Source organism: Chenopodium quinoa, unplaced genomic scaffold, assembly GCF_001683475.1.
Source record: "Chenopodium quinoa cultivar QQ74 unplaced genomic scaffold, ASM168347v1, whole genome shotgun sequence".
NCBI classification, from domain to species: Eukaryota; Viridiplantae; Streptophyta; class Magnoliopsida; order Caryophyllales; family Amaranthaceae; genus Chenopodium; species Chenopodium quinoa.
Window position 1 is genome coordinate 2,809,208 of NW_018744874.1, and position 9,704 is coordinate 2,818,911.

A 9,704-nucleotide genomic window follows, 5' to 3' on the forward strand; every position below is an offset into this window, starting at 1 on the left:
ATTTAGTTATAGTTTTATTGGCTTTGTATCTACTAATCATGGTTTGTTATGCTTTAATAGTGTGTTTGGATTGAAAGAAATGGAGGAAAGGGAAATGGAGGGAGGGAGTTTCTTTCATTTGAATAAAAATATTAGAGATGAAGGGAATTGGAGAGAATGGAGATCGAGACTAAATTCTAAGAAAATGATCCTCCAACAATTGAGAGATTGGAAAGGAAAACTCATCTTTCTCTCTTCCTCTTCCGTGTCCCCGGCCCTTCCTTTCCCTTCTCTCCCCTTCACCTCCTTCCCTTTCTTTTCCTTCCCTTGACGTACCCAAACAAACTGTAATACTTATTCATGTACAATAAATATTTTGTTACTACAAATATTATGATAAATTATAGTAGAAAAGAGTTACAACAAATATACTCTCATGGATACTAGCAACAACTTGATAATACTCGTAATAACTAGAGTCATCATTATCTTTTACACTTGTATTTAATTTTGTTTCTTTTCTCTCTTCTTTAATTTATCGAGCAACGAAATACTACATTTGTTTCAAATTATTTGTAAGTTGAAATAAAGTGTGAGACTGTGAGTAGATTATATTTTATGATTACAATTAATATAAAACGGAATTAGTATTTACCTTTAACTCGCTAACCTAAACAGCTTTTGGCTCTTTTAAAAACAATCTACTCTTGACAGTCCTAGTCCACTCAATAACTAAGTTATCGTCCAAGTCTAATGTCATAATGAAAAAATCAGTAAATTAACAAAAGGGTTTAACATGGCAAGTGAAGGTGAGTCAAGTCAGTCAACTAACCCACATGGTTCAATGATGAATAGCGATTAAAAATAGCCACTAGAAGTCTAGAATCAAGCCCAACTTAAGCCATACGTTGACAATACCTACAGTTTTTTCAGTCGACACGTTTTAACTTTAGCGCTATTTATATACGGAGTCTTTTCTTTGACCGTGTCTTGTGATTTATACAATTATACATAATGAAAAATATAGTCATGTGGTATCTTGTTAGATTCGTCACGATATTTATTTTCAAAATATAAATTTTTTTGTAATTTTTGATTACTAATAAAGTAATAATTAAAAACATTAACGGTTAAATTTGCGCATTAACAAACGTGACTAAAAAAACGTGTCAACTAAAAAAAAAATTGAGAAGTATTATACTGTAAGTTCTTAGCTTAACCCTACATCCCTAGTCAACGATTCTACAGAATGAGAACCATTTTTTCCTTGTTTTGTTCATAGAATAATTACAAAGAGTACATTACGGATTTACAATAGGACCAAACTTTTAAAACAATGAACTTTGGCATTAAAATAGGTCATTGGTAGTAGTAAAAAATTTCAACACAAATTTTGTGATTATCAAATCAAATCACAAATTAAATACATTCCTTCCCATTAAATACGCTATTGACTGTGTATATTGTACATGAATGTATGCTGTTTCTGCAGGAATCTGATGACCCAAATCCAAGATTCGAAGCTCGAGTGTATAACCCGTTCTGCTCCTATCAGCCAAATAAGAACCTACACACAGGGAAGAGATTAGCTAGCCCCGGAGTGAATCCGGGGATAACCACTCCAAAGATTAAGTTAGCAAGTGTTTATAGAAAGAAGAAAGAGATTATTTAGAGAGAGAAAGTAGAGAGAGAGAGAGTAATAATTGTTACCTTATTTATGAGGTAAAACTAGATTATTTATAGGTTGATTAAGTGACGGGTGGCAGTTTAATAGGAAAAGTAATTTTTACCATGTGTCAAACGTGAGAACGACACGTGTCAGCTGCTTACATGCCGATATGTATACTTTATACATAAATGCCGATATTAACAAGAATTATTGATGGATCGGATTCAAATAGTATATCGGCCTATCATACAATATCGGCTTATCGTACAATATCGGCTTATTAATGTAACCGTTATATAAATATTTCCCCATACATATGCTTCATCTAGAACTATTGAAAACTCCCCACTTCACACTACAGTCTTCACTACTGGGGAGTAGCCCATACATTAAAGATATGAACACAATTAAAGTTTAAAGGTACTCCATAACTAGAGCTGTCAGTTTCTGACCCAAACCGTTAAACCCGACTATTTCGAACCGATCCGAAAAGGAACTGAACTGTTTAAAACCCGTTTTTTGGAAATCGAAAACTGACCCGACCCAATTTTTTCCAAACCGAAACTGAACTAAACCGAATTTGTGCAAACCGTTACTAACCCGACCCGTTATCAAGCCAAACCGTTACAACCCGAAACTGAAAGCAACCCAAACCGATTACGTTTAAACCCGATAGTAACCCGACCCGTTTTAAACCGAAAACTGTTAAAACCCGATAAAAATCCGATAAACCTAAATCGTTCCAACCCGTAACCCGTTGTGACCGAACCGTTTACGACCCGTAGCCCGTTATGACCAAACTATTTAAAACCCGTAACCCGTTATGACTGAGTCATTTACAACCTGTTACCCAATATGTTTATGATCTAATCTGTTTCAACCCACTACTCGATAAACCCAACTTATTTATGACTTGACTTGATTATAACATGACTCGTTCCTACCCATTATCTGACTAATTCGACTCGATAATCATCCGACTCAATTTTAACCCGATATGATTTTGATTAGAAACCCGTTTCAAATTGGGTAAACTCGTTTTCAAACCAACCAAGTTCAATCTAAACCGATTATAACCGAAACAATAATGGTTGGACCCGATTTCACCCGATCTATTTTGAACCGAAACCCATTTTCGAACCGACCCAGTTAAACCCAAACTAATTATGACCCGAACCAATTACGACCCGTCCTGATTAAGACCCGAACTGTTTTTAACCGAAACCCACATTAAATGGGCTAAACCCGTTTTCAAACCAACCCAGTTCAACCCAAATTGATTATGACCCGAACCGACTAGAACCCGACCCGATAAGGACCCGATCCGAATAGAAACTGCAATTAAAAAAACCAAACCAAACTGACCCGATAATTTTCAAAACCGACCCAAACCGGCCCGCTTATTATTTCAATCCGTTATAAACCGACCCGTTATAACCCGAAACTGATAAATCCAACCCAAACCCGAATTGTTTAACCGAATTGACACCCCTATCCATAACAAATGATACTAGAAGTCTAGAACCCTTAATTAGGTAAAAAAAAAAAAAAAAAAAAAAAAAAAAACTACTCCGTTAATTAAATAACTGAATCATCCCTAAGATGTGTAATTTATCGTTATCCTAATATTATGGTTCCTTCTTACATTTATTAGAAATTTGGGAAAAAGAGGACGTACAAATATGATTTAATTTGATGAGATAGTAGCTAGTGTCCCATCGAGCAACATAGAGCAAGAACATTGATCGCAAAACCATTCCCACCTTCCTTGACATGCATGCAAATAAAGGAATAAAAAAAAATAGCAGCAATATCTTCATCGTATAACAAGTAATTGGACAAAAGAAACCAGTAATGGGATATTTGGAGATATATTCCATTATTGTTTGTTCTTAGTAAAAATATATATATATATATATTTGGAGATATATTCCATTAGTATTTGGTACATATTTTAATTTTTCAAAAAAAAAAAAAAAAGTATTTGGTACATATTTCTATAAGGTTTTTTTTTTTTTTTTTTTTTTTTTTTTTTTTTTTTTTTGAGTATTCTATGAGGTTACTTTGATAGTGTTATAGGGCTGTATTACATAAAAATTGTTATGTAACAGTTTTTTATTTTTTATTTTTTTTTGAAATAAAAAGATATTAGTCAATAATTTACGTAACAATTTTATTTTTTTTTAAAAAAAATTGTTACGTAACAGTTATTAGTCAATAATTTACATAATACTCCCTCCGTTTTTAAAATACTTGCTCCAATTTCTTGCGCGGAGTTTTAGGAGAAATTGGAAAAAATAATAAAATATAGAGGTAGTGGGGTAGTTGAGAAAATAAAAAAATTAGGAGGAGAGAGAGTATTATGTTGGCTCCATTAAGTGTGTGAAATGAATTAAATATTGTAAAAGCTTTCTAAAAAAGAAAATGTAGCAATTATTTAAAAACGTCCGGAAAAGGAAAGTGGAGCAAGTATTTAAAAATAGAGAGAGTACATTTTTTACTCCCTCCGTTTTTAAATACTTGCTTTATTTCTCCATGCGCGGAGTTTTAGGAGAAATTGGAAAAAAAATATAAAATATGGAGGTAGTGAGGTTGGTGAAAGAATAAAGAATTGTAAAAAGCAAAAATAGTGGAGAAATTGGAGGAGAGAGAAGATGAAATTAATAAAATATGATATTTGTTGGGTCCACTAGGTGAGAGAAATAAGTTAAATATTACTCCGTATAAAAGCTTTTCAAATAAGGAAATGGAGCAAGTATTTAAAAACGACTGGAAAATAAAAGTGGAGCAAATATTTAAAAACGGAGGGAGTATTATTAAATAAAAAGATATTTACGTTTAAAAATGGTAATTAAACGTATAATGCGTTTTCAATGTGGTTGGGGTTGCTTATTTAGAGCAACTCCAATGGTTGAAAAAAGGGACTAGCTTGCAAATATTAAAACTCTTAAACTAATAGCTATACCATTGTTGCACATCTTGCTAATTAGCTTTGGCAAGCAAATTAGCTTTGTAGAGCTAATTAGCTTGGTAGATATTTATTAGATAAAAAATATTTTAAATTTTAAAAAAAATTAATTTATAACTAGCTTAACCATTGGAGCAACAAATAGCTAGAATTGTTGTAGCTTAAAAAGATGATTTGGCATAACAAGCTATTATATGAATTAGCCAACCATTGTAATTGCTCTTAGGGGTTATTTGATCAAAGGTTACTAATTCAACAATTATTCGGTTGCTCAGGTGTTACTCGATCGATAAGGGGTTAATTGGTTAAGGGTTACTCGATCAGCCAAGGGTTACTTGGTTGATTAGGGATTGAATACTCGCTCGGTCAGGGGTTATTCTTTGATAAGTAATCGCGGCCATACTGGGTGATTGGCCACATATAAAATTTGAGTTCAAAATAAATTTAAATTTATGGTACTTTCTCATACGTTTACTTTCAGTTCAGTTCAACTCTAATAAGTTCAGATCAGTTCAGTTCAACTCAGCTCCTAATTTCCTTCTCTTATAAAATATTAATTTCACTTCACTTCAGTTCTAATAAGTTCAGTTCAGTTAATGAAAACAAGTCCTTAGTTACAATAATAATAAAATAAAAATAATTTGGAAATATATACAACATACAAGTACTACCCTACCCTCACATCTCAATTTACCACTCCAACATAATCAACCGATAAAAATAAAAAACAACGCTAAAATCAGATCATATCAAAATCCCAAAATTATCCTAAAGTCTGTTGATAATTTGAAATCAGTTAAAAGAAAAATTATGTCAATCCCGTAAATATCTCAAAAAACAAGGGCAATTCCACTCCACTCTACTTACTCCTTTTTAAACCCTTAAAAACCGTTAACCCTACAAATATTCCAACTCCCACACACAGCTAACTCCGAAATTCCCCATTTTACCAAATTTTCTCTCTCCTCTTTCTCTCTCTTCCCAATTTTTATTTTCTGGGTTTTTTATGTGGAGGAGCAACCGTATACGGCACATTGTACGAATAACCCAAATGTTGAAACGGTGGCGAAAAAAGGCATCGATTGCATCCGTACCGTTCGATGTACCACCTGGACACGTGGCGGTCTGCGTCGGAATCAACGGTCGGCGATTCATCGTAAAAGCAACCCACCTGAACCACCCAATCTTCCAGAACCTTCTTCGGAAAGCAGAAGAAGAGTTCGGGTTCGATAATACCGATGGTCCACTCTACATTCCTTGCGACGAGCTTGCCTTCGAAGATGCAATCCGAGTCGTAACTCGCTCTGAAAATCTCCCGAGTCGTTGCCGAGTCAATGAGTCTCACTCGCATGTACCCTTGCTTCGCGGCATTCCCGAGAAATCGATCTGTTGAGTTGACTCGTTCGAGTTGGGTGAACTCAGTTAGGTTTTCTTTTTCTTTTATTTTTTAAATTTTAATTTGGGAATTTTCAGCTTTTTTTTTTTTTTTTTATTAAGGTAGCTGAATATTAACACGCCAGAAAATATGTGAATTAATTGGCGTTTTTTCTAACTCGATTAAATCCTTTAGTTTTATTCAGAGGGATTTATTAAACGAGTTATTGAGTTTTATTTTAGGTGAGTTTTTAGTGAGTTTGACTCAGGGGAGCGATGGCAAGAACGAGTCATCCCGTGTTGGAATTTTCTTGTTATTCGACTATTTTAGAAAGAATTAATGAGAATTATCATTTTAATTATTTTTCAATGTTTTTTACTCCGTATTTGTTTAATTTTTAGTGAAGTGTTCCGTACAATATTCAGTTTCAAATTCAGTTATTGAAAGTACGAATTTGTCCTTTGAATTAACTAATTTGATTCAAATATACTCTATCTTGGGATAATAAATACTCCGTTTTTTATTTATTTTTTTATTTATTTTTATAAAAAGGATATGAGATTGAAAAAGATGCGACAATGGCCTGAATTAATAAATTTGATAAATATTTTCAGAAGTAAAAAGTGGTGGTAGCCTTTTTTTTTTAACTTTTTTCTAGGGTTAGAATTGTAGGTACTATGCTAGTACTATTAAAGTACAAAATTGTGAAAACAGAAATTTTATTAGTTTGAGAAAGAAAGGAGAAGAATTTGCTCTATTAGGATAATCAAATTAACAAATGAATTTTAGCTTTAATTTAATAAAATTACACTCAACTTACTAATAAAGTTGATAGTGGTACAATTAGGTGAAGTGTGTATTACTAAGCTTGAGTGAATTTCATTCCCTTATAGGTTAATTATTGAGGAGTTGTTGAAGCTTTAGAATCAAAATTAGTTGCATGTATATTATACGCAACTTTCCTTGGAAGATATACAACTTTAAATACTAACCAAATTAGGATAATTTTACATCAAATAATTATGACTTTCAAAAAAAGGACTTGTAAGCAACAAATGACGTGAATGTTGATAATACTATAATAGAGATCAGTGAATGCTTTGAAATTGTTTACTACCGGGTTGTTTTTGGGCAAATGGGTTGCCTTTTGGTGAATTACATGATGTGATGGTAGACTAGTAAAAATTGTGCTGTATCAAGTAAGAGCCTATTCCGATTTATAGAAAACAACTAAACTGAACTGATTGGGGATGAACTGAAATGAATTAAGTTGAAATGAATTTTTTGAGAGAAGGAAATTAGAAAGTGAACTGATAGATCATTTTGGTTGGGTTTATTTTACCGGATCTACTTACAAAATTTGAACCAGCATCTTTTCTAAAATTATTCCATTACATTCTCATTTTTATACAGTAATCTACCACATGTAGAAGCTCAAAATCGCTTGTTGATAAAAATGAAAAGGTTTTTATGGTCTATGAAAGGATTATAGACTAAACATAGAAATGTGGTAGTTGTTGGGTTTAGAGAGAGGAAATAGTATATATTTGGAAGTTAATGAGCCCAAACTGTCAACTTGGACTAGTAGGCTAAAATGTTTGCTCTTTCTTGTGAAAACTGGTAAATGGATTTATGGGCTATTTTACTTTTTAACATGGGAACATGTGAATGTGATATAGTATTGCATTACGATTTACAAAGTACAGAGTACTGTTTATTTTCTCAACCCAAATAGGGGTTAAAAAAAAGGAATGCGTTTGTTTGGCTAACATGATTATATGAGTATTATATTATGGTTAATATCGATCCTATGTATTGTGGGAAGTCATATTTCTCATAAAAATTTGGAGTAACCTATTTTGAACCTCACCATATACAGAAACTGTTGTTAGAAGATTCACTCACCATAAGCCATGGGTACAACCTGAGTTGAATCCAAATGTAGTCGGAGCTTAACTCCGATAAATCGATTGAAAATCCTACAAAAAACTAAACAAACACTTGATAAATGTTTCGATATAACATAAACGGTAAAGAAAAGATTATAAAACATGCGAAGACAGATTTATCACTGATATTAAATGACTTCGTATTACTATTTTTTAAAATATAATCATGTCAAAATTATAATTTTTGAGATGTGTAGTTCAAGATTTAAATTAAAAAATTGCATTGAAAACCAAAAGTTACTCCTTAATTTAATACTGCCGTGAACACGTAAGCTGAAATATGACTATTATCATGTTAGGAGAAAGAAGAAAGAAGTAAAAAGGGGAAAAAAAAAACACAAAACGTCGGCAGCAGGATTCGAACCTGCGCGGACGAAACCCAACAGATTTCAAGTCTGTCTCCTTAACCACTCGGACATACCGACTTTTTGCTGCGGATTCACAATTGTAATTTTATAAATTGTCCAACATTATACCTATTTTAATCTCTCTGGTTTAGCTTAGCTAATTATCTTGGAATGTGACATTATCAAACAAGGTTAATCCTTGACAACCTGACATGATCCTTAGTTTATCATTTACAAGTAATTCTTTTGAATGAAAACCGACAAATATATATTGAGTATATAAAATCAAGTTCCACCAAAGTTTTTTTTTTTTTTTTTGGAAAAACAATCCAAAACATACAAATTCCTTACAACCTTAAGAGTCCCACCTTATCACTAGATGAGCTAAGGTATTCCCCGTCCGTTTAACATGAGATATTACAAACGAATTAAAAGAAGATTCAAATTTACATATAGAACCTAATATAATTTCATTGGGCCGTGAGTTGACTTGTGTAAGAGGCCCATTTATGATCATTCAGAGGAAGATCCAAAAGCTTTTGGTCCATAATCATAGATATTGTCTGTAAATCTGTCATCCTATCGCCTCTTCGGCAATGAGTGAGTGACTAACATCAAAGTTTTTATTTTTATTTTTCATTTCTCCAATTCATATACATTGATAATTGACAAGGAAATGTAGATGAAGCATTAATCTGTAGTCAAAGGTGTTGACTGGAATGCTTGATAGGTTACGTTCTTTGATGAGACCATAATTACTTGATTAGTACATAACTACATACTACATAGTAGGTTTAGACGTTTTTAGTCACTACTTTGTGTCCATCATCGGTGTAGAAAATTACCACAATTCGTACTATAGAGCCAACCATTTAAGACTTTCATACTTCATTCTGTACGATATTAAAAGCTTTTACTAACACCATCCTATATAGGGTACTTTAATTGATTTTTTTTTTGAAAGAAGTTCAATTGGTTATCGTATTCATCATATTGAATGGAGTATTTTTTTTTAAAGTCTAATTTATTTTAGACTAATTAATTAACATACCTACATTGACTATGCGATACAACGCTTATACTTTACTCATGGGGGGAATTCAACGAGGATCAAACTTTTCTTATATCCATGTACATTTGATACAACCACCAAATGAATAACATAGGAGCTGAGACATCATCATTATATTATTCATTTATATGCCCATCGTTGATGTTTCCTTCAAGAAATTATTTGTAGTTTATGAATACTTAGCTTATGAGTATGACTCATCCTTCAACCATTTTTTTTTTGGTGTAGTTTTTGGCTAAAATACATCAGTCTACACCGTCCAACTTTTTTTAGTTGATACACCAAAATTCATTTCTCAATGATTATATATCGAAGTATATACTTCGTATATAACACCTTATCATT

At 32.4% G+C, this 9,704-nt stretch overlaps 1 non-coding gene across 1 annotated transcript; it reads right to left on the reverse strand.

The window, feature by feature from the left end:
- Positions 1 to 8,283: 8,283 nt before the first annotated feature.
- On the reverse strand, positions 8,284 to 8,365 carry TRNAS-UGA. Its single transcript has one exon. It is a non-coding gene; the product is annotated as a tRNA-Ser (tRNA).
- Between the last annotated feature and the right edge of the window lie 1,339 nt (positions 8,366 to 9,704).